This window comes from Ursus arctos, unplaced genomic scaffold (genome assembly GCF_023065955.2).
Source record: "Ursus arctos isolate Adak ecotype North America unplaced genomic scaffold, UrsArc2.0 scaffold_1, whole genome shotgun sequence".
Lineage (NCBI taxonomy): Eukaryota > Metazoa > Chordata > Mammalia > Carnivora > Ursidae > Ursus > Ursus arctos.
Window position 1 is genome coordinate 56,611,103 of NW_026622763.1, and position 27,249 is coordinate 56,638,351.

General features: G+C 38.4%; 1 protein-coding gene and 1 pseudogene across 1 annotated transcript in view; one reads left to right on the forward strand and one right to left on the reverse strand.

Annotated features, from left to right (window-relative positions):
- The window catches only part of PDE11A (phosphodiesterase 11A), a 358,008-nt gene that overhangs the window by 320,255 nt on the left and 10,504 nt on the right, over window positions 1-27,249 (reverse strand). The window lies entirely within an intron of this gene.
- Window positions 3,718-4,668, forward strand: LOC113250725 (cytosolic 5'-nucleotidase 3A-like; annotated as a pseudogene).

The window sequence follows — 27,249 nt, forward strand, 5'->3', positions numbered from 1 at the left end:
ACCCAGGGTATATTTTCCTGGATAAAGCACCAAGATGCTTTCTAAGAAATGCTTATAAGCAGGAGTCTTCTAGATAGATACACTGGAGTACTCAGGCAGACTGATTTTTGGCAGGTTTGTCTAAATTATCCCACCTTCAATAGGTTTAGTTAGCCCCTCCTGAAACTGGTCTCCTGCCTGATGCATTGTTCCAGATAGTTCCTTGACCAGCCGGCAGAACACTGTAACAGCCTTTTTACAAACTAGATCAAGTCCTTGGCAGAACAAACCATTTATACCATTCATCACATTTTTCAGCTCTGGGTTCAGCTGGGTTAGAAAGATTAGACATATCAGCTAGTACTCACTCTCACAGAAGCAACAGGGTTAGGAACCATTCTATAAATCTCAGTTCACACTGATAAAATGAGCAATCAATTTAACCACCTACGGTTCTTCCTGGATTAGGATACGCATAGGATGGAACAACAGAAGCAAAAACCACAAAAACCCTGGGCTGCCCAAATCTACAAGACTCCCACACGCTCCTGTGGATAAAGCAATAATAGACCTCGAATATCAAAGGAAAGTTCAACTTTAAAACTTCATAGTGTCCCAGTCCCTCTGTTTACTTAAAAAGAAAGAACATCTTATGAGCATGTTTCCCGCACCATAACCCACCCACTCACGTGCTCATATACAAGAACATCTGATACATCTGGCTCTACACTACACCCAACCACTTCATAATACTGGTCACGCAGACATCAAACATTTAGGAAAACTGACTACAAGCTAGATCATCAAAATAGACAATTTGAAATCATTGTGTCAAACAACTGATATAACACAGAACATATCATTTAACCACAATGCACTTTAGTTAGAAAAAATAAAATAGAGAAATAAAATATTGGAAAATTTAACACACATTGCTGAACAACTTATCAATCAGAAAAACAAAAATGGAATTATAAACGTTTTAGAAAATATTCAGAAAAATACCAGGGTGATGTTACAAGTATTATGTACCAAAACTGCAGGACACAGAGTTATAAAAATTCTTAAAGTTTTAGTCTTAAACACTTACATTAGAAAAGAAAGAAAAGTTCAACTTAATGAAGTGAATATCCAACCACAAGGAATTAGAAAAAAAGGACAGCAAACAAAACTCAAGAAGATGAGAGAAAATAATAAAAATAAGAGCAGAAGTTAATGAAAAAGAAAATAAGCATATAATGAAGAGGGTCAATAAAGGTCCAAAAAGTAATAAAATATACAAATATAGAGAAAACAAAAGAGAAAGGCATTAAAAATTTTAAATAAAAAGGGGGTAAAGCTATAGTTGCTACAGAGATTAAGCAGATAAAATCTTTTGAACAACTTTGTGCCTATAAATTTGAAAACTGAGATGAAATAAACAGATACATACAGGTTAACAACCCAATCTTTAAAAAAAGAGAGAATGTAAAGTGTCAATTTTAAGAAATTGAATCAGTAGTTTAAAATAGTCACATTAAGCGCGGGCATGCATGCGCGCGCGTGTGCGCGCACAGACACACACACACACACACACACACACACACACACACGATCCAGATGGATTTCTAGGAAATTCTACCATTCAAGCATTAGGAAATTCTAATCTTACACAAACTATTCCATACAATGGAAAAGAGTCCTTTGTAATATAACAGCTTTCAAAACCAGACAGGGATGTTATAAGAAAAATATAGGCCAATCTCCCTTATGAGTGAATATAAATGCAAAAACTCTGAAAATAAACATTTTTACAAAACAAATCAGACAATGTATAAATAGGATAACTTATTAAGACCAAGTTGGTGTTTACTAGTTTATCATGAGAAGATCAATTAAAGTAATTCAGCACATTAACAATTTAAGGTAAAAAAATCATATCTTAATAGAAGCCAAAAAAATTGGATAACCTTCTATATCCATTTGTGATTTAAAAGAAGAGAAACAACCTCCTTAACACACTGGTAATGGAAGTCATTTTCCTAATCCAATAAAGGTCATTTCAAAAGACCCAGAGAAACTTGATACCTAACAATGAGACTTTGAAAGCATCTTCTAGAATCTCAGTTTCAAGATAAGGATGCCTATTTTCTTCAACCCTATTCTACATTGTACTGGAGGTCCTTGCACAGTAAAGCAAGAAAAAGAAATAAAAGGTAAAGGATTGAAAAAAACAAAAACCTTCATTATTTGTATATGATACGATTGCTTACACAGAAAATCTCAAAGGAAAATAAAAAGCTTAACACAAAGGGATTACTTAATAAATGTCTGCTGAGGAAATACGCAATAAAATAGTTCTACAGATTAAGTGAAATAATCTGTGTCAACTATTTGGCACACAGTAGAAACTTAATAAATACCAATTTTTTCCCCTCAAAGTTTACATTTTAGTTATTTATGTCATGTGGGCAAACAAAATTTTTAAGTAAAAATTTAAATTAATATGAGAGATGTTGGATTCAAAATCAATACACAAAAGTAAAATTACATTTCTAGATTCCCACAACAATTAGCTAAAAAGTAAATTTTTAAAACATACAATTTAAAATAGCAATAAACATTTTTAAATATCTATGATAAAGAATCTTAAGCCTTCTATAGAGAGAGCTAAAAAACCTTCATTGAAAGACATTAAAGAATAGTCAATAGGAATATCTAACATATTCAGGTGGGAAGACTAAATATCAGAAAGTATATCATAATTCTCTCCAAATTGATCTTTAACTTCAGCACAGTTCTAACAGAAACTCAACAAGCTGATTACAGAATTTACAAGAAAGAAAGGAGGGCCAACAAAAGCCAAGATACTTCTGAAGAACAAGGTGTGGGGTGGGGCTGGGAGGTTCTCCTTACCAGATATCCAGACTTACTATAACCTATGGAAATCAAGGCTGTGATACTGGTGCAGGCACTAACTAATAGACCAAAGGAAGAATAGAGGGCCTAGTAATAAATCCATGCCTATATGGAGAATGAATTTATGACAAAGCAGACATTATGGATCATGACAAAAGGTGATCTAATCAATAAATGACACAAAGTCAATTGTTTATCCAAACAGAAAAAAAAAATGAAGTTGTATCCCTATCCTACAGTCTAACGCTAAAATGAATTGAAATTAAATACTTGATATAAAATACCAAGTTATAAAATTTGCCAAAGACTATATCAAATATTTTTCTCTATAACCTTGTTTCTTAAATAAGAAGCAAATAATGCAAAATTAAATGAGAAGATTGATAAATTACAGTAAAATTCAGAATTTGAACTCACCACTGAGAATGAAAATCAAGTGGGGCACCTGGGTGGCTCAGTCGGTTAAGTGTTAGACTCTTGGTTTTGGCTGAGGTCATGATCTCAGGGTCACGAGATGGAACCCTGCATCAGGGCTCCAAGCTCAGCATGGAGTCTGCTTGAGATTCTTTCCCTCTCCCCCTCCCTTTGCCCCTCCCCTCGCTCATGCTCTCTCTCTCTAAAATAAAATAAATAAATAAAATCTTAAAAAAAAAAAAAAGAATGAAAAGCAAGCAGTAGAGAAGGGAAAGATTTTTACAATACATGTAACCATTAAGGAGGTTGGTATTCAGAGGGTTCACTGTGAAGCGTATGTGTGCCCTGCTGCCCACTGTAATTGGCCTCTTCTTTTCCTGGCTAGGAGGTAAATGAGGGCCATGGCTGGCTATGGGGACAGTGGGCTCAGTCGGCAGTGCCGGAGTTTGTGCGCTGGTGGCAGTGGTGGTATTGGCCCAATACATATTCACCTTGAAGAGGAGGATACAGAAGATCAAGATCATTGAGATGAATATTGGATAGCTAAGAAATGACTAATTAAGAGTCTGCTGTTTTTGTGAAAATGATTCCAAAACTCCAAAAACATTCAGTTCCCATCAAGAACACTGCAAGGGTAGAAAAAATTATCTGTGACCATGGTCTTGTCAAATAAGTAAAACTAAGTAAATATAAGGGAAAAGTTGCCCAACATGTTATAATATCATCGACAACTGTAAACTGCTTACAGATAAAAGTCAAAAAAAGATATTCAACTAAAAGAAAAATATTACGCTATTAAAGTTGATCTTATTCTTACCAGAGACTAGAAGTAGTCTTATACAGCAGAATAGTATACTAAGTCACATGATCTGCCAGTTGAACAAGCTTTATCAAAAGCTAAACTTAAAGAAATTATGGAAGAATCTGATGTCATGTGTAAGGAAGAAAATGAGAATTTTTTTGATAAGCTCCAGCAACACAATATCCCTGTGTTCGTATTTTTGCATGAAATAGGTGATGTACTACAAGAGGTTATCTATCAAGGTATCCAAATATCAAAGAAGTGTCGAACTTCACGGATTTTGATGAAAATAGGGCTTTCAAAGGATAAAAAGGGGAATTAATGCACTTACTTAACAAAACCAGAATATTTCAATCCAGTGAAAGACAATAGCAACTTAATGCTTTTGGGCAACTCCCAAATAGACTTAAGAGTGGCAGATGGGGGAGCTAATGTTGAATATATTCAGACAACTGGGTATCTAAATGATGGAATGGGGGACTTTTAGGAAAGTATCTAGGTTCTTTCAATATCATTTTTGTACAATTTAGTACTCATTCAAGATAGCCAACATTATTCTACAGAAGATTCTATAAACACATATCTTTCAGGAACACCTCTCTCTCATAGAAGTGACGACACGAAAACTTGCTGAAAGACAGCTATTTATAATATATTCTTGCTCTCGAAGTTTTTCCTTTATGCTACTTTCACATCTTCAAATATGTTGAATCCATCAGCTGGAAACTCCTTTTTCTTTACCTCTTCTAACACAGTTCCCACCATATTTTTTTTAACAGGTTAAAAACAAAACAAAACAAAAAAAATTAAAGCCAAAATTAGAAAATAACTCCCTGCTTTTCTAAAGTTGATTTTGAAGTTTAATATTATCAAGCACTTTCTCAGGAGACTTTTTATACTGGGAAAGTTTATATAATTTTGAAAAGAAGTTGCATGAAATAGTCAAATAATGTGCATGATGTTAAGTGTTGCTGTTTTTATAATTTGGGTCAATTATGCTGATGGTAACGCCATCTCCTAAAAAAAAAGAGAGAGAGAGAGTGGGGGGAGGAGGATGAGAACCTCTTTAATGACCAGGAAAATACAAATTAAAACCACAATGAGATACAACTTTCAACACACCAGATTGGCAAAAATGAAGAAGTCTAACAATATCAAGTGTTAACAAGAATGTGGAGCAACAGAAATCAAACACATTGCTAGAGGAAGTGTAACTGGTGTGATCCTACTTGTGAAAAGAGTTTGTCATTAATAGTAAATTTGACAGGTGCATTAACTATGACCCAGCAATTATACTTGTACATATATACTCCAAAGAAACTCTCACACGAATATATTAGTTTCCTATTGCTACTGTAAAAAATTGCCACAAATTCAGTGGCTTAAAACAACACAGATTTATTCTCTTACAGTTCAGGAGGTCAGAAGTCCTAAATTCAAGGTCAGCGGGGCTACGTTCCTTCTGGAAGCTCTAGGGGAGAATTCATTTCCTTGAGTTTTCTAGCTTTTGTAGGCTGTCTGCATTCCTTGGTCCATGGCCTAATTCTCCATCTTCAAATGCACTTCCAAGCAACAAAGCACCTTCTAATCTTTCTCTAACTCTGACCCCCCTCCTTCCCTTATGACTGTGCACTGGGTCCACCCAGAAAATCCAGAATAATCTCCTCATATTAAGATACTTAGGTTAATCACATCTTTTTTTTTTTTTAAGTTCCAGATTCATTACTTGCATATAACACCCAGTGCACCATGTAATACGTGCCTTCCTTACTACCCATCACCAGCCTCTCCCATTCCCCACCCCCTCCCCTCTGAAGCCCTCAGTTTGTTTCTCAGAGTCCGTAGCCTCTCATGGTTCATTCCCCCTTCTGTTTACCCCCCCCTTCATTCTTCCTTTTCTTCTCCTACCGATCTTCCTACTTCTTGTGTTCCATAAATGAGTGAAACCATATGATAATTGTCTTTCTCTGCTTGACTTATTTCACTTAGCATTATCTCCTCCAGTGCCGTCCATGTTGCAGCAAATGTTGAGAACTCGTTCTTTCTGATGGCTGAGTAATATTCCATTGTATATATGGACCACATCTTCTTAATCCAGTCATCTGTTGAAGGGCATCTCGGCTCCTTCCATGATTTAGCTATTGTGAACAGTGCTGCTATGAACATTGGGGTGCGAATGGCCCTTCTCTTCACTACATCTGTATCTTTGGGGTAAATACCCAGTAGTGCAATTGCTAGATCATAGGGTAGCTCAATTTTTCACTTTTTAAGGGACCTCCACACTGCTTTCCAAAGTGGCTGTACCAACTTGCCTTCCCACCAACAATGTAGGAGAGATCCCCTTTCTCCATATCCTCTCCAACAATTGTTGTTTCTTGCCTTGTCAATTTTTGCCATTCTAACTGGCGTAAGGTGGTATCTCAGTGTTTGGATTTGAATTTCCCTGATGGCTAATGATTTTGAACATTTTTTCATGTGTCTGTTAGCCATTGGTATGTCTTCACTGGAAAAGTGTCTGTTCATATCTTCTGCCCATTTTATGATTTCTTTATTTGTTTCACGTGTATTGAGTTTGAGAAGTTCTTTGTAGATCTTGGATACAGTCTTTTATCTGTAGTGTCATTTGCAAAATCTTCTCCCATTCCGTGGGCTGCCTCTTAGTTTTTTTGACTGTTTCCTTTGCTGTGCAGAAGCTTTTTATCTTGATGCAGTCCCACAAGTTCATTTTTTCTTTTGTTTCTCTTGCCTTTGGAGATGTGTCATGAAAAAAGTTGCTGTGGCCGATGTCAAAGAGGTTGCTGCCTATGTTCTCCTCTAGGATTTTGATGGATTCCTGTCTCACATCGAGGTCTTTCATCCATTTGGAGTTTATCTTTGTGTATGGTGTGAGAGAGTGGTCAAATTTCATTCTTTTGCATGTAGCTGTCCAATTTTCCCAGCACCATTTATTGATGAGACTGTCTTTTTTTCCACTGGATGTTTTTTCCTGCTTTATCAAAGATTAGTTGCCCAAAGAACCAAGGGTCCATTTCTGGGTTCTCTATTCTGTTCCATTGGTCTATGTGTCTGTTTTTGTGCCAGTACCATGCTGTCTTTGTGATCACAGCTTTGTAGTACAGCTCGAAATCCAGCAATGTGATGCCCCCAGCTTTGTTTTTCCTTTTCAACAATTCCTTGGCGATTCAGGGCCTTTTCTGGTTCCACACAAATTTAAGGGCTGTTTGTTCCAGTTCTCTGAAAAATGTCATTGGTATTTTGATCGGGATAGCATTGAAAGTGTAGATTGCTCTGGGTAGCATGGGCATTTTAACTGTTAATTCTTCCGATCCATGAGCATGGAATATTTTTCCATCTTTTTGTGTCTTCTTCAATGTCTTTCAAGAGTTATTTATAGTTTCTAGAATATAGATCCTTTACGTTTCTGGTTAAGTTAATTCTGAGATAACGTATGATTATTGGTGCTATTGTAAGTGGAATGGATTCCCTAATTTCTCTTTCTTCAGTCTCATTGTTCGTGTATAGAAATGCAACTGACTTCTGAGCATTGATTTTGTATCCCGCCACATTACTGAATTGCTCTATAACTTCTAGTAGTTTCAGGGTGGATTCTTTTGGGTTTCCATATAGAGTATCACGTCATCTGCGAAGAGAAACAGTTTGACTTCTTCTTTGCCGATTTGGATACCTTTTATCCCTTTTTGTTGTCTGATTGCTGTTGCAAGGACTTCTAGTACTATGTTGAATAATAATGGCGAGAGTGGGCATCCTTGTCGTGTTCCTGATCTTAAGGGAAAGGCTTCCAGCTTTTCCCCATTGAGAATGATATTTGCTGTAGGCTTTTCATAGATGGTTTTTATGAGATTGAGGAAGGTACCCTCTATCCCTACAGTCTGAAGTGTTTTAATCAGGAAAGGATGCTGTATTTTGTCAAATGCTTTTTCTGCCATCTATTGAGAGGATCAAATGGTTCTTGACTTTTTTCTTGTTGATATAATCTCTCACACTGATAGATTTGCGAATGTTGAACCACCCTTGCATCCCAGGGATGATTCCCACTTGGTCATGATGGATAATCCTTTTAATGTACTGTTGGATCCTATTAGCTAGGATCTTGTTGAGAATTTTGGCGTCCATATTCATCAGGGATATCGGTCTGTAATTCTTGACAATCCCTCTTGTCACATAGTCACAGGTTCTGAGGACTAGGATGTGGATATCTCTGGGAAACCATTATTCAGCATATCACACAAGTAAACTAGGAGACTCATACAAATGTTTATAGCAGGAAAAACAACAACCTAGAAGTAACTCAGAAGTCTATCAATGGTAGAATGGGTTCATGTGGTATATTTATTCAAAGGGATATTATATAGCACTGGATATTATTACTATGCATTTCAACATGAATTAGTCTTGAAAACATAATGTTGGGTAAAAAAAGCAAGAAACAGAAGAATATACATAGACTGATTCCTTTTATACAAAGTTCAAAAGCAGATAAAACAAAATTGCGTGTTGAATAGGTAAATATAGATAGGTGGCAAAGCCATGCCATGAAAACAAACAAAAAAGCAAGGGAATAATTGCACAATACTCAGGATAGCAATAAGAGGGGTGAGGTTCAGGAAGTAGGACAATATAATTGTGAAGGGACAGCAGAAGACTTCAGTGCTAATGGCTATGTTTTCTGTTTTGACCTGGTGGAAATAGAAGAATGTCCAGTTTATAATTATTCTTTATGCTGGACATACATATTTTCCTTTCCCCCTTGGTTTATATGATACATTTCACAGTTTCAAAAAAAGGCAATGGACAATACAATGAAAACTGAAGGGCCAAAGCTCTTGCCGTTGCCAATATGTTCAGCACACATTCTGTTATTTTAATTTGCAGAGTTCTAAGGGGTGTATGCTTTGGCAACATACATGAGCAGTTAACAACCCAGTTCTCACTACGTTAATGGGAACATTGTGGCTAAACCACTAAATTAAAACTTTACTCCATGGGATTACTGGTACTAAAACTGAATGTTTATTCAGAGAACTACACATACACACTGCTGTTTGTTCACTTTTCTCACTCTTGCACTGTGTGTTGACATTACCATGTATTAGAGATAATCGACTAAATAGGATTAACTTCCTTCCCCACAGTCCTTTCCATGGTGTTTTGACCACATAACTTTTATGACCTTGATGCTGCTGACATGTAATTTTAAGTTAAGAATCTAATCAACAAATATAGATTGATAATAATGAGCAGTCAGACATATTTTTTAAATAACTATATCATTTCTCCAAATAACCTCTAACTGGATAAAAGCTACAGTGAATTATTTTCACATGCAAAAATAATTTTTTTCGAAAGTGGCAGAACCCAGTATTTACTTTAAGTCCACATGGCAATAGTTCTCCCATTTTTCCATAATATGTATGACAGATGTCACTGTCAGGGTATCAAAGCACTTAATTCCCCTTCTGAAGTGCTATCCGTCCAGTTTGACACCTTCCCCATATCCTTTCTGTAAGAAAAGACAATATTTCAAGCATTATCCCCTTAAATGTTACGGTATATTTAGCTGAACTGTCTGTGAATTAAAGGACTCCCTTGAGCATAAGTTTGTCATAAGATCCATATTTATTACCTGCTAGAAACTTTAGATGATGACAAAAATAACTTACCCACATTAAGAAGTTTTTCCTGGACATAAGAACTAGAATGATCAGTAGGGGAATAAAGGGATAAAGAAAGGGGGGGTAATCAGAAGGGGGGGAATGAAACATGAGAGACTATGGACTATGAGAAACAAACTGAGGGCTACAGAGGGGAGGGGGGTGGGGGAATGGGATAGGCCAGTGATGGGTAGTAAGGAGGGCACATATTGCATGGTGCACTGGGTGTTATACACAACTAATGAATCATCAAGCCTTACATCGAAAACCGGGGATGTACTCTATGGTGACTAAAATAATATAATAAAAAATCATTATAAAAAAAAAAAAAAAGAAGAAGAAGTTTTTCCTGGGGTTGCCTGGCTGGCTCAGTCAGCAGAGTATCTGACTCCTGATCTCAGGGTCATGAGTTCAAGCCCCATATTGGGTGTAGACATTACTTAAAAAATAAATAAATAAATAAAATTTTAAAAAGTACGGTGATGGTTATTAAGGAGGGCACATATTACATGGAGCACTGGGTGTTATATGCAAACAATGAATCATGGAACACTACATCAAAAACTAAGGATGTACTGTATGGTGACTAATATAACATAATAAAAAATTTAAAAAAACCACAAAATTTAAAAAAGCATCTTTATCCCTATTTTTAAAAAAGCAGTTTTTCCTTTCTTCACAAAAAATTTTTAAAGAAACTGTAGAAATATTATTATTTCTTTTCCCTGTTTCTGTAGGGGTCTAAGTGATGAGCATGCAGTCTTGTGTGAGCAAAGGGAACAATTAGGAAATGGGGTCATTTCTTACATGAAAATAAGAAAAGGGATATTATACAGCTCAGCTGACTTCACATAACACATAGTGTCTATGAAATAATTCTAAAGATACATATAATTAATAAAATCCATACGAGTTTTATATCTTATATATTTTATATTATAAAACATCTAACAAACTTTCACTATATCTACAATTTTAAAGGGTAGGTGGCTAATCAAAATTAATAAACTAATGTGAATATTCGTAGATATTAAAGTGTAGGTAATCAGCTTTATATTATATGCCTTCCATTTGATCTAAAATGGACCTCAGTATGTGATTTTTGTTAAGTAATATTCAGAATGGTAAAATTGATTTTAAGATCCTGAAAGTACATAAGATATTCTGCCATGAAATCTCTAAAACTATTATTATGTCACATAGAAGTTTTTAAAAAACAACAGGGGAAAGAGGGCTGTAATCAAAACATGGCTTCTTGCTACAAAAGTGCTTTGTATCAACCTCGTACTACATCACTGTAGCAGGCAACAAGAGAGAGAAAATCGAAAAATTCACCAACACTGAACCGCAGAGGTTCCAAGCAGACACAACACCCGTCTCCCCTTTGACTGATGTATTTTTAACCAGGAATGAGGTACCCTTTTAATCCCACTTTTCATTACTGAAGATGTACCTTGTTGGCTTAATTACAACTCAGTTTTGACAGCAGGGGCTAACAAAGGATTTAGGCTTCCTCTATTTTGTGGTTCAGGGTACTAGAGAAATATATCCAAAACACCAATGACAGAAGCCTCCAATGCCTCTAATCGCTCTGCTCTTATCAACTAGGAAGAACACCTTGGGAATTGCACAGTAGGTGTTTTACATTATGAAAATGAAAGTGATGAGCAGTTAAGCAATTCACCTGAGCCCCTGGGCAATAAGTGACTCAGCCTGAGTATTCACACAGGACTGCTTGATTTTTCAAATCCACACAACATGCGTACTCGAATTTTATGTACCATGTCGTCTGAATCTTAATTATAATAATTTGAACCAACTTTGGTCCAGATCCACAAAGACTAATAAAGACTTCCGGTTGGAATAAAAATTTTTCCTGTTGTATTTCACCTTGTGCTTTTTTTTATATATGATAATTTTTTATTATATTATGTTAGTCACCATACAGTACATCTCTAGTTTTTTATGTAAAGTTCCATGATTCATTACTTGCGTATAACACCCAGTGCACCATGCAATACGTGCCCTCCTTAATACCCATCACTGGCCTATCCCGATCCCCCACCCCCCTCTCCTCTGAAGCCCTCAGTTTGTTTCCCAGAGTTCATAGTCACCTTGTGCTTCTAAATTTGATCTCGATGGAGTTTTTAAGGCCCTTAGTAATTAATCAGGATTGATTCCAATTATGAGACATAGAGTGACATGCAGAGCAACAAAAACTTGCCTAATCTCCTTGACCTGTCATCTCGGACCATTCACCACAGAGCATCCTTAACATCTGACACCATCTTTTCAGACTGGCCTCTTCCATGAAATAGGATCATGGTAGCTTGTAAATTTCCTAGCCACAAATTCTTTAAACTCAACTAAGATAAAAACAGATGAGAAATAATCCTGATAATCCATATTTTTGCAAATAACTGATTTAGAGGTGTACTTGTTGCAGCAGTGATCTGAGATAAAACAATCTCCTTAAAGTCATCACAAGAAGGAATTACCACAAGTAAAATACTCTCCTGTGGTCCTGCAAAAATCAATACATCTTGGTCAAGTTTCTTAATAAATTTCCAAGGAAAAGTAAGTACTTTTGATAGGTCATGACGGGAAGCCTAAACTCTATTCCTGCCTCCTCTAACAGGCAACTGAAGGCTCAGGACACTGGATCTGGATCAGTGTGCAGTACATCGGATGCCTTGGCTACATGTAAGGATGTGCTATTCGTGAGGTCAAAGGTGGGAGACGATGGCAAACATACGTAGTGTTTGAAAAGAAGGCCAAATCAGAAAACAGAGAAGAGCATGTAAAAAAAATCAATAAGAAAAAAAAAAGTCAATCAGAGGAGCAAGCAAGAGAGAAACAATCAAGGTATACTATTCCAAAGAAAAAGACTGAGAAGTTCAGAGCGTTTGGTGGGAAGCGAGGCCTGAAACAATTTCCTAACATGAGGGGATACTGGCCTTCTTGGGTGTGGGTGATGGGGAACACATTCATGATGCTGAAGGGGAAGATTTTCTGGGTTTTTTTTCCTTTCCTTTTATAGGATAAAGATGAATTGTAAGCCTTTAAACATAGATTCTAACCAATATTGTCATGAAGACCATTTCTGGTTGTGGTTCATGCAATGCAGCCTTATACCAGTACAATCATACCTGGCTGGTATTAGGCATTCGGTACACATTTGTGAAGTGGAATTTAAGAAATGGCTTTTTGATGAGAACCAATGCTATTTTCCTCACAGACAGTATCTGTCATGGGCAAATGATTCACACTGATGCCTTATAAATAGCATGAATTCCTCAGGAAATTCCCCACTGAGCCCTCCTTTCATACTAAATTCAAGATATCAGTCAAACCCTGCAGTGCTAAGTATATGTATGTATGTATGCATGCATGGATGGGTGGATGGATGGACGTGTGGATGGATATGTATGTGTGTGTGTGTGTGTGTGTGTGTATGCATATAAAGACAGGTCAGGAGTCTACTGACATTAAAACTCGCCTTGAAGAGAGAGCAGCTACACAATCTGGCTTTGCAGCAACAGAGAGTCTGTGACTTTGACTTTCAATCTTGGTCTTCTAAGCCAGTAGACAAGTGTCAAGTAGACAATGTACACCAATTACTCCAGGATTGCATGTGTAAGTTAGCCCTTAAAAGAGATACTAAATGAGGTTTGTGATCTGTTTAAATTATAAAGGAATTGATGTAATTGTGAAACTGACTTTTCAGATAATAAAAATGATGACTCTCTTTTACCAAGGGCCATGGTATCCGTGCCAGGTGTTTGACATACATATGATATTCACAACAGCCATGCCAAGTGAGTATTACTGGCTTCGTTATGCACATGAGGAACCTGAGGCTAAAAGAAGGTAAGTATATTTTACCTAATGGGAGCAATTTATCAATAACTGAGCTGGAGTGCCGACTCGGAGTTGCCTGGGTCTAAAGCTTGGGCTCTTTTCATCATACTATGCTACTTTCAACAGTTAGCTGTTTGTGCTCAGGGCCACTGCACATGTTGCTGTGAAATGCAGCTTCACAACCAGAAAGAGATCTGTCAGTTGTAAGAAACGGTAGTTTATGTTCAACTTAATGTACGAGAAAGAGTCATAAGTCAACACTGCCATTCTTATTATTCCCCAAATTCTACAGAGTGGTCCCTCTTTTCCCAGTTTGTGATTAAATATATTAGCAAAGGTTGACTTCTGCAGAAGGAAAGCACAGAAGAAATCAAGTATGCTTTCCAAAAGCTTAAGCTCATGCTTCATGAAGAGTAGGCACATTGTGAATTGTAAAGATCTTTTCCCAGGTGCAGCCCATTTCATAGAAATGATGAAATGACCCAAGAAAGTGAAGGTAGAATCCTGATTTTACTTTGTTTTCCAAAAGCTGAAAGTTGATATGTAAGTATAATATATGATTTCCCAATATATTCCCTTGAGTTAAACCTGTCATGATCATGGTCATAAAGGAAGTTTTGGGAAATGCAAATAATGCTGAATGTGATGCCAAAAGTCCTGACTTCCCTATCCCAGCTCTGCTACTATTTAGCTCCAAAATTCTGGGCCATTTAACTTCTCTAAGCCTCAACTTCTTCACCTTCTAAATGGGAATAATGATTCCTACCTTTCACAGAAGTGAGAATGAACTGAAATAGTACAGACTAAAGCATTGTATAATCATAAAATGCTACACAAATATGGCACCACATTCAGAATACAGAACAGGATTCAGACTAGAAGCATTAGGAACTCTCCATTTGCCAAATCCTGTCCCCACAAGGCTTGCTTAACTTTCTGTCTTGTGTTCTGGGAGATTTACCTAGATGTTATTTCAGGGATGTTATCCCTCACTCCACTTATTATATTTGATTGCTTTAGTGGGTGTCTGTCCCCAGCAATCAAACCAATCCATGACTAAAGCAACAAATGCCCCCAAAGGACTTCCCCTCTAGCCAAACAGCAAAGAGCTGTTGGACCAATAAATCACTGTTGTGGCTATAACATCCATGCCCTACTTACAATTCACCTATAGCTTTCAAAAAGTTTCACAGTAAAGAGAAATGTACAATTTATTCTAGGATAATTTGCTTGCTTATATACTCCAGAGCTCCAGGTCATTTCTCAGAGACATGTACATATCTTACTTTAAAACAGATATACACAATTATAAGATCTGCAAAGAACAACTCCGTCTCTACCTTGCAGATTATCAATACCTCTAAAATTGTGTGGGAAATTTGTTGACAATATCCTCTAGTTAATTCCCAATGATGCAAACCGATTTTCTTAACAGGTTTTGGTACTGACCAGTTGTGATGAAAAATGAAAGGTTTTTCTTTTTAAAGGAACTATCCATGTTGCATGCTCACAACTCAGCTTCCAGAAATATCAACTGTGTAGTCCATGTCAAAGTTGTCTCACAACGTCAGTAAAGGGCATTGTGAAAAGATGCTGCTGAATAGCTCATTACTCATTATTTATACAGCACAACAGAGGCAACATGTAGTGTGCTTAAGAATACAAATTGTGTTTCCAAATAATCTGGGCTCAAACCCTGGCTCTCCGACCTATTAGCTGTATAATCTTGGGGAAGTTACTTAATCTTTCTGTACCTCAGTTTCTTCAACTGTACAATGTACAATGGATTGATAATTGACCTACTTTATAAAACTGTTGTGTGTAATAAATGAGTTAATATATGTAAAGTGCTTAAGACAATGCCTGGCACACACTAAGCTTCTTATAAATGTTAGCTATTACTAGTATTATTATTTTGCCTGCACAGGCATTAAGGGGTTACACTGCATGCAGTTAAGTTTCCTGAGACATCTTGACCCACACTCTACAAACATGATGCAATTGCTGGGATCACTACATGTAAATAATCAACATCATCTGATGTCAGTGGGTGTGAATTGCTAACACAGCTTCTTTGGTTTTGAATTTCATATTCTGTCAAGGAGCCTTCTTCTTTCATGGACAGTACTGGTACAATCTTGAATATGTGATCAGAACATGTGTATAATCCCTAATATGTCCCATAGTAGTAAAAGTGTAGACAAAGTCAGACAATGTGGATTTGCATCCTGGCTCTGCCACTTACTAGCTGTGTAAACTTCGGCAAGTTACTAACCCTCTCAAAGTCCAGCTTCTTCATATGTAAAATGTGGAAAGTAATAGCATCTATCTCACAGAACTTTGTGAGGATTAAATGAGATAACTACATATTAGCACAGTGCCTAGTACATATACTCAATAAATGTTAACTATTGCTATTAATTTTTCTCTGGTTTGGCTAGTCCAGTTGATACGAGTTCTTTGCCTGTGTGTTACTCAAAAAATAAATTATGGTAGCAACTGACAACTTTAAGGCTTATAAAATGTAAGGATGAAATTTTACTGACAGAAGTCTTTTCTTGTGCCATTTTAATGTCAAATTTAGTTCACTTTAAGATGCATTTTTGGAAGATTTTATTACAAACCTTTTAATATAAAACAATTCTGGAGTAGTTGCCTAAGTAATTTATAGAAATATGTTGAGAAAGTGGTTGACCTCTGTAATAGAATCATCAGTGCTTCCTTTCTACTAAGGTTTTTTCGTTTGTACAATTTTTTAAAGATTTTGTTTACTTATTTGAGAGAGAGACAGAGCATGAATGGGAGGAGGCACTGAGGGAGAAGCAGACTCCCCGCTGAGCAGGGAGTCAGATGTGTGGCTCATCCCCAGGATCCTGGGATCAAGAACGAGCTGAATGCAGATGCTTAACCGACTAAGCCACCCAGGCACCCATGTTTGTTTGTATAATTGAAGATTTCAGATCAGAACTTCAGGATGAGAAAATTCTAGAGTTAAGACAGAGGATATCTAGCCCATCAAAGTCGGGCAGACATGACTTAACATGTTTTGCCTTTGGCAAAGCTGAGCTAGTCACTCATCTTTGGTTCCCTTATTTTTTTCAATCCATGAACCTTTCCTGGTCTCATTACTGCTCTTACCAAGTGGTCAATTTATTTCCATTATTGTTAACTATTAATTAATTTGTTCACTGATGGGCTCTCAAAGATGTTTAAAGATTCTTAAAGTTGGAAAAGCCAGAAATATTGAGGGAAATTAAGTTTATAATAGAATTATAGGTTGTAAAGTTGTTAGTTTGGGGCAGAGAACATTACCTGGTATCTTTTGCCAACTATTGCTATGTCTAAGGCCTCTCTTGTTTGTGTGGACTCATTTGTGCTCTTAGATTGGAATAATTCTGCTGAAAACTTTCTTTTCAACTTGGGAGACAAAGAGCCTCAGATCCTATAATGTATTAGTTGGCTATACCCTCTACTGCAGTTGGTAAGAAGACCCAAAAGCAAACCTAAACCCAAATCATTTCTTTCTTAAAGATATCACCCAATGGCAATACCAAGCAATGGCTTATTCCCAACTTTCCCAAAGATGTATGAAGACAACCTGTTGCTACTCAAATAGAGCTCTAATACAAGTACCCTAGTCTACACCTCCGGAGAGATGGCAGCCCTGAGCCACTCCTATAACATTCTGGAGCAGCCACTAATACCATTGAGTGATTTGGACACATAGCTCATTAAACACTAAGCATACCTTGCTAGAAAGATACTAATTGTACAACTCTTGGGCAGAGGTGTTTTGTAAGGTTTTTCCTCTTCCTTTCCATAATTAACATGAAATTTTAGAACTGGAAATCTTATAAATCATTTTCCTCACCCTCTCATGTTACATAGAAAGATTCTGAAATCCACAGAGAGCAGGTTATCTGGCCAAGTTCCCATGGATGATGAGTGCAGAGCAGCCTGGATCTGTGTCCCTCTTCTGTTCATAGGCCTTCCATCATTTATTGTCTTCAAAGTGGTCCCATCTTCCTATCTGGCCCCATCCTCCTAGCCACTACTATCCAAGACAGACTCCTTATTGCCTCATAAACATTCTATGTAGGAAAAGATTACAAGCAGAATTAGAGAGGTACATTAGCGGCAGATTCAATAATCTAGGTGAAATATAATGGTGACTTGGACTGGAGTTGTGGCAGCAAAGATGGAGAAAAGTGGACAAACTTGAGATCTCCATTAAAGAGTAAATCAAAAGAACTTTGTGATGGAGTTAATATGGTAGATGAATAAAAGGAAGGAATCAGAGAAGATGCCTAGGTTTCTGGCTTGGATAACTGAAGATAAGGAAGGTACGGTAGGGGACAGAGAGTGCTGGGGCATAGGGCTGTAAAATAAAATGTTCTCTCAATGTTTCAGATAAAATAATCTATTTGAAAGGTAGCATGGCTTATGTGAGAGTAGGAACAACTTTTCCCCCTTTTCTGGATTCCGTGAGAACAGATTTCCCTTAATCTTCCAGCCTTTGGACCCAATCCTTGCTCTTCCCTATGAAGGCATGGTAAATTACTTGATTGGTATGCCAGGGAGACTAACTGGGTATGCACAGCCCAGCCCCTTGCTCCCCTTAATCTTCTAAAGTTGGGCTACCCACAGAAAGCATTCCTCTACTCTATTCCTCAGTGCTGTTAAGTTTCAAAGGGATAAGCCCTTATGTGGTGAAGATTGTAGGCATCTAGCATTGCCTATATCTGGGAGAGTAGGTCTATTTAATTTTGGAGGTGAATATTATAAGCCTTTATTTTTTTTTAAGACTTTATTTATTTATTTGACAGAGAGAGAGACAGCCAGCGAGAGAGGGAACACAGGCAGGGGGAGTGGGAGAGGAAGAAGCAGGCTCCCAGCGGAGCAGCCTGATGTGGGGCTTGATCCCAGGACTCCAGTCATGCCCTGAGCTGAAGACAGACGCTTAACGACTGAGCCACCCAGGCGCCCCTATAAGCCTTTAAATATAATCCCATATCCGAGGATCTGCTCGACAAGTTATAAATGTGATATTTTGACATCTCATTTCCTCTTCTGTCTTCTCTCTCGTCTCAGCCAGTTCAGGGCAGGAAAGAGAGATGTTATTTATTGGGTCTTCTCAGAGCCCAAGAGTGGGAGAAACAGTGATAGAGGAACACAATTGTATTAACTCTGACACTTATGGTTCCGTGGCCTCAGGAAAAGGTCTCTGGGCTTGCTTTAGCAAGCCTCTGGCCTATTCTTTAGCTTTGTACGTTTACAGAGACTTTGAGAATTAGAAATGCATTCATAATAAATGGACTCCTTTATCAAGGAAGGGAAAAATTATCTTTTATAAAGCTGGAGTGATTAAAAAAATACACGTCCACATGTAAGTCAGGCATTACCTTCTGCTAGAAATAATGAAGCAAGATGCAGGTGTTAAGGTTCAATGTGGTTTTCAGTCAAGAGAAAACATCAGCTCTAGGAAACAGGGCCACACAGCTTATAAAGTTTGGTTAACTTTCCATTTGATGGATTGTCACAGAAGGGCAGCAGCAAGTCCTGTGGCTGAATTTTACAAATGACTAAGCAAGTTTTGGAGTGTTAATACATTGGGGAAGAAGCAATATAATAACAGAGGTGATTAAATCCCACATGCTTCCTGGTGGATTCAGGAGGATGGAAAATATTTCTTTTCTGTGTACAAAAGGGAAAAAAGAACGCTGCAGGAGACATTCACTAAGAGGAACTTGAGGTTAACAGAGACAGGACCTCAAACAAGCAATCAGCTTGAGAATTGCTGGCATAGTAACTTCAGTGTTACCATTGCTTAAAGTTCCTGGTAGATACTAAACTAAGGGATATACCAAAGAAATAATATTTATCATTGTTCTCATTTTAAGAAAAGGCTGGATGTTATATACCAAATGTTTAAATATCTATTTCCCTGTCACTTGCCCTACTTAGAATGTACTTGAGGGGCAAGGTCTTTTTCATATCACAAGGCTTTGACCCTCAGGAAATAAATTACAACCAAGGGCCACAAGGGGTAACAATTTGAAATGCAATTAAAACTGTGTGTTTTAAAAGAAAAATATTTCATGTATCTGATTTTAAAGTTAAAAAGAAAGATATAATCGCAGGCCATATAGAAGTAAAAAGGAAACTCAGTTGTTTTCTGAGGGAATCCTAAGAGATTTAAAAATTAGCTTGGGAAATTAAAAACTGGGAACAAATACTTATTCTCATGGTATAGCCATTTTATGTTAAGGTTGGTAATGTCAGGGAGGGACAGAAGCAGACAGGGGAAAGAGAAGAAAGAATAAGGCAAAGCAGAACAGGCAGGATGAAGGACAGGAGGTGGGGGGAGAACAGAAAAGGCAGCAGGAAAAAGAGAGGGTAGTTGGGAGGAATGAAGGGGAAGCAATTACTCAGCAGGAAGACAGGTGTGGAATGCCAGAAAAGAGGAAATGGAAAGCACAAAGAAATGGAGAGAGGAAAGGAGAGAGCTTGAAGCCAGCCAACAGTGAAGGGAACTCTGAAATATGTTAGGTAAATGTGTTTGTTGATACTGTTGTTCCAATGAGCTCTGGAACATTAACGATTGTGATTGTGATCGCTGTCTTTAGAAATGTCATTTAACTAGTCAGCACAACTGGTCACGGATGACTTTAGAAGAGTTGCATACTTCTCAAAGGACCATTACCATTTCCTAGGTAACAACAGATAATCCAAATAAAAATATCTAGAGTCTAAAGAAGATTTTAACAATCTCAGAGGATGTTCCCTGGAAAGAAGTACAGACTAGAGAAACGAGAAAACTTGTGGTTCTTTGGGGGAAGACGGAAGTGATGGTGGTGGTGGTGATGCATTCGCTTTCATCAAAGGCTTGGCGCTCAGCTCTCTGTATACGTTAATTTGGTTTAAATTACCACCCCTAAAGCAGAGAGCTCCCAGTCTGACCTTTTACACTCTCCCTAGTGAATCAATCGGCCTGGCCTAAAAGACATCATTACTGCCATCTAAATAACCATATGAAAAGAAGAACACATGTCTTTGCTAAACACTTTTCCCAAGGCCCGCGGCCAATTATGTTAGTCATAGCTGATACCTTTTTTCTCTTGCTTTCATCCTCCCAGCTTTGCTAATTCCTCTTCTCTACTGGTAACAGATGAATTGCTCTGTTCCCTTTGCCTTCACTTCTCTAACATTCAAACCTGGACCGCCAGAGTCTTGTACCTAACCACTTGACCTGGGAACCCAACCCATCCTTATATATGAGAAAATGAAAGGACCCTTGGCCTATAAAGTGGCCTAGCTCAATATTATCAGCTAAACCCCTGGTCTTAATATGACCTTATAACTTAGTACTAGTACCTAGGCCTCTTACCCTAGTGAATGAATTATTGATCACCTTCCTTTTCCTCACTTATTCACATAAAAAATGTTTACTGAGTACCTAACTACTACATGCTAGGCACTGTGCCACATGCAGGGAGTGCTATAAGCTGAGAAAGTCATAGTGTCTCCCTTCAAAGAGCTCGCAGTTCAATACAGAGAAAGACAGGTGAGCCAAAATTGAAATTACCAAAAATGGAATAAACAGCAAGAGTCCAATGGGCAAAGTGTTATGGAAGTAGGTAGAAAAATAATGAACTTCCATGGGGAGTCTGCCATCCTCATTATTCTTACAGATAAAACCACAGCACAGGCACCACCCCGGAATAGCTTTATGGGTATGCATCCAGTGCAGTCACACTGAGTCCCATGCTAAGAAGGGCCCCCTGTACACACACTGGAAGTTTAAGTTGAATTTGTGTTTTGTACGTGAAGGCTGATGGAGCATGCCCCGGGGGCTCACACAGTCCAACTTCCTGTTGGGTTTTCAGCCTCCTGCTCCCCACCGCAGCCCCATGACCTCTACCTCTTTCTACCCAGGGTTACAACAGGTTGATGGGGGTTGAGCTCGGAGTGCCCACATTCTGCGGTTGCCCTCCATTCCCAGTGAGGTTGTGGGCATGCGTATGAAGAGAATCAAGAGCCTGTGGTGTCTTGGGGTGGAGCAAGGCTCTGGCTGTTTCCACTGCATGCTGACAATACCATAGCACGTTCAGGAAGCAACTCTGCGGTGTCCTCCCACCCACCCCTGATCCAGGTATGATGTGTGTTCTGGCACCGAGGCTGCAGTCCTTTGGGGCTGCCCATTTGTTGTGGGTGGGGTGGCTGGCCTGGAGGGATGATGAGAACCCTATTTTGATTTTTTGCTGGGTTCCACAAATTATGTAACCAGGTCTAGCTCCATCCCTTGTAACCAAACTTTAGACCTTTGAGATTAGAGACAACAATCTCCTCAGCAAATTTCCTGCCTACAGAGTCCTATTCTCCAATCCATTCTCAACAATGGAAACTAAAACAGCAAGAATCCTCTCCCCATGTCTTCCAGGTCCCTTTTCCAAAGCTGGCTGTCCCTCTCAAATCTTTTTTTTTTTTTTTTTAAAGATTTTATTTATTTATTTGACAGAGATAGAGACAGCCAGAGAGAGAGGAAACACAAGCAGAGGGAGTGGGAAAGGAAGAAGCAGGCTCATAGCCGAGGAGCCTGATGTGGGGCTCGATCCCATAACGCCGGGATCATGCCCCAAGCCGAAGGCAGACGCCCAACCACTGTGTCACCCAGGCGCCCCTTCCCTCTCAAATCTTGTTCTGAGAAATTCATCACGCACATGAACTCAGCCTGTGACAACCGGAGGAGCCGCTGGAGAGGATGGCTCCCCACTTGCAGATCCTACACTTCAAGCTGTATACCATGAGTAGATGGCTCTTGGTCTGGGATCGACTTTGGGACAGGGCTAAGCTATAGTTGTCAGCCTCCCTGCAGTTGGTATGGCTACATGCCTGAGTTCTGGAGCATAGAAAGACAAAAAATGGGAACAGGAAATAATGTGTGCCAATTCCAGACCTGACCCACAAATCCTCCCATGTTGTTTATCCATTTCTGTCTCCCCTCATCTGCTGATCACACATTGAAGCCCCATGTTGTAGGTATGGAGGCAGGAAAGAATGCCCTCTTGGAGGACGGCTATCCATCAATCAACAAGAGCTGCTGAGCTTCCCAAGAGTAAGAAATAAGCTACTGTTGTGTTGCCACTGAGCTTGCGAGGTGTATCTGTTAAAGCAGCTACAGTTACTCTATTAATAAATACATGTGTGGAAATTTTTGAAAAATACATAAAAGAAAACACAAAAGAGAAAAAGAAACCCACCTCTATTAATGTTCTCATGAATCATCTTCCGGCCTTTCCCCATGCATTATTCCAAGTACCTTTTACTAAGTTCTCACAATGTAACAAACAGCATGTTAAGCACCTTTCATATATAATACCACTTAATCCTGACAACAACCTTTTAAGATAGGTATCATTATCCCCATTTTAGGGCTGCACAAACTAACAATTGCAGAAGTAAAATGATACAACTCTCAAGGGGTTGGGACTAGGAATCAAATTCGGTCTGTATGATTCTGAATTGAACCCCCTCCCTCACGCTTTTGTTGTTGTTATTATTGTTAAGAAAACTGGGATGCTATTGTTTTATAAACATGCTTCATTCACTTAATATTTTGTGGGCAACTTCCTCTGATTAAATGCTCCATTTTATGATGTACTATAATCTATTTATCCAAACATTTAGTTGGGTGTTTGGATTGATAAGCTTACACTATTATAAATAACACTACCATGAATATTCATATACACAAATCTTTGCACATACCCATAAAAATTTCCTTAGAATGATCTGGAATTGTCAAATCAGAAGTTAGAACTATTTTTAAGGCAGTACATTTGTATTGCCCAACTGTCCTACATCAGTGATTTCCAAAAGAGGGGAGGATTTTGACCCCAGGGGACATCTGAAAGTGTCTAGAGACATTACTGTCACAACCGAGGAAGCATCTGGTGGGTAGAGGCCAGGGATTCCAAAATGTTCAAAATGTCAATAGTGCCAATGTTAAGACACTCTAAGCTACATAATGGTATCATCAGGGCATGTCACTATTAGGACAAAACAAAGGCTATAACATGATTCACCAAGGACCTACTTACTATATGCCAGGTACTGTAGTAAGTGTTAAGTTAGCATTCAAGGAGGAGGATCAGATCAACAGTCTAGAATAAAAAGAGGAGGGGCGCCTGAGTGGTGCAGTCGTTAAGCATCTGCCTTCGGCTCAGGGCGTGATCCCTGCGTTCTGGGATCGAGCCCCGCATCAGGCTCCTTCACTGGGAGCCTGTTTCTTCCTCTCCCACATCCCCCCGCCCCCCCGTGTTCCCTCTCTTGCTGGCTGTTTCTCTCTGTCAAATAAATAAAATCTTAAAAAAAAAAGAAGAATAAAAAGAGGAGGTGGTTTGGAAGTACACTGTACCTTCACTTGCTAGAGAGAAAGCACATCTGTTTCATTTTATACCTTCATATCTTTCCATATCATTTTCATCAAATGATTTCCATATAATTTTGCATTAAATTATACAGTCTCACAAAGTCGCCACAAGAAATTATTAATTTTGTTACATCACTACATACATAAATGCTTGATCCTTCCAGGTTATCTCTAAGAATAAAATTGGTTGTTTCTTCAACAGAAACTCAAGGTCTTAGGTATAAAACATCCCTACGATGACAGTGGCTCCTCTTTCCCTTTGCTGACCTTTTTGTTCTTTAATTTAACATGGCAGATCATCTCAATTTGGTTAATTCAGAGGTGGAAAAATGTTTTCCTGCCCTTTCTATTTTAAATTAGTACACACTCCCTGAGTGTCAGTTCCTTTCTGGCTATTCAATGGGACTCACAGCAGGCATGGAAAACATAAAGGGACCAAATCAGAAGCCGCTTCTCTGTTTCCTCATTTAAGAAATGGATGGCAAAGAGAGAGGGGAAAGATGCCTTGGATCCCAGCTGTGCTACCAGCCTCCTCTCCAGAGATTCTGCGCTCCTCAGCCTGCTTGGTCAATGCTTGGCACATTCACTGCCACCTGCTCCTTTCCTCCTTGCTTCCCTGCATACTAATCTCTAGGCTAGAGTAAAAAGGGGATGCTGTGGCTGCCCTGGGCATTCAAAGCCAGTGCTCAAAGAAGAGGAAGAAAGGGAAGAATCTGAACCCACTCTCAAATATCTGAAGGAGAAAAAGGAACCAGCCTTAACGGATGCATAAAACATATACTCTATCACTTAGTGGTTCTCTAGAAGCAAAAAGCAGCAGCTACGGGCGAAATGCAGATGCTCCATGAAGGTGGCCATTAGAGATGGGATTCTAGCTTCACCTTTACAGAGGAATTTATGCAGAAAAACCTAGACTGGTTTCCTTAGCAACCCTGAGATAATCTTTCCCACAATGTCCCAAGCCTACAGTTCTTAATTCCATTACAGATGTTATTAAAACTTTAAATATGTAATCATGCACATTAAGTTGCCAAATACCCATAGAAACTATTAGGTTATTAAATTGTATATAACCATTTAAATGAAAAAGGAGTAACATCTAATTTCTTTAAATTGAAAAAAGTAAAGGTTAAGACATTCTGACAATCTGATAAATATAGGTAGCATAAGTATAAGAATAATGCATAGCATAAAATTAACAACATTTCTAAACAGAAAAACATGAAATAAAGAAAGCCTATCTTTTATTTGGTGAATAGTCACCACATTTAAAATAAAATTGTGTCATAGATTCCACCTAGCCTAATAAATTATTACAGCTTGATTATAAGCACCATGATTTAGTATTCATTTACCCTTTAATGTCAGCTGTTACAACTTATTTAGTTTACAAGTACTAGATCCAAATACTGTCATTTAAAAAAATCTTTAGGATTTCAAGAATAAAAGCACAAATAGTCAATGTGAAGACTTTATGGGGGAATTTATAGCACAGAAACCCAATGCATACTTTTGGGATTACATGTTATACCAGAAAAATAGGCATATTCATCAGTTGTTTAAAAAAATTAACATAACTATGCTTGTCAAATGCATGATATGTATAATGGCCAGTAAATCCTGACAGTCTAAAATTCATTTAAAGCATTTGGTTACTTTACATTTTAAAGCAATCATTACCTATGTATAAGGCATCATGTACGTATGGTACTATCCTGAAATGTGCCTGAGATTTGTTTTAATCCAGTATGATAAGACACGCAGACATAGAAACAATTGTCTTGAAGGAGGAAGGTTATATTCACAGATCCCTAAACACAGGAGGCAAGGCACACCATGCAGGGCCCCATGGGGAAGGACCAGTCAGGAGGCAGAAAGGGAGAGGGCAGAACATGGCCCAGAGCCTTTACTGGGGTTCTTTTGGGAAGAAATTGCAGAGGCAGGGTAGGGTCCCTGGGTCAGTTAGGTTTTAGATAGTGTGAAGAATTTCAGCAGGCTCTGGACTCCAGGGGTGGTCCCTAGTTGTCTGGGACCTGGCCCTGGGGTGACATCAGCAGGGGGATTCGGGCTTGGTGTGTGAGAGTTTGATTAAGGAGATTGTTGGGGATGTGGGCTCTTCGGGTGGTTGGTCTATATATCACAGGTGCACTTGCAGGCGAGTCCTTTGCTAGCTCTAGGAATTAGTTACCCCCAAGAGGGGCAGTCTTTGCAGGATCAGGGCCCCCAAAATCAGAACATCAAGAATATGGAAAATTAGAAAATATGGTCAATACAGGTACTACCACATTTTAATTCAAAGTTCTCCTTTCACGCACAAGGACCTTTCCAGGCCCAGGCCCTGTGAATAAAGCCTGCTAGATTGTGCATTTAAAAATATGGATAAAGTCTTAAATTTCTTACTTTATCCTTTTGAATATTCTTTCTTGTTATCTCATTAGAATCTAATATTGGTTTTAATAAGTAGATCCTTACACATCCCCAAAGGCAAGAGAAACAAAAGATAAAATGAATTTATGGGACTTCATCAAGATTAAAAGTTTCTGCACAGCCAAGGAAACAGTCAGAAAAACTAAGAGGCAGCCCACGGAATGGGAGAAGATATTTGCAAATGACACTACAGATAAAGGACTGGTATCCAAGATCTACAAAGAACTTCTCAAACTCAATACACGAGAAACAAATAAACAAATCAAAAAATGGGCAGAAGATATGAACAGACACTTTTCCAATGAAGACATACAAATGGCTAACAGACACATGAAAAAATGTTCAAAATCATTAGCCATCAAGGAAATTCAAATCAAAACCACACTGAGATACCACCTTACGCCAGTTAGAATGGCAAAAATAGACAAGGCAAGAAACAACAATTGTTGGAGAGGATGTGGAGAAAGGGGATCCCTCCTACATTGTTGGTGGGAGTGCAAGTTGGTACAGCCACTCTGGAAAACAGTGTGGAGGTCCCTTAAAAAGTTAAAAATTGAGCTACCCTATGATCCAGCCATTGCACTACTGGGTGTTTACCCCAAAGATACAGACATAGTAAAGAGAAGGGCCATATGCACCCCAATGTTCATAGCAGCAATGTCCACAATAGCTAAATCGTGGAAGGAGCCGAGATGCCCTTCAACAGATGACTGGATTAAGAAGTTGTGGTCCATATATACAATGGAATATTACTCAGCTATCAG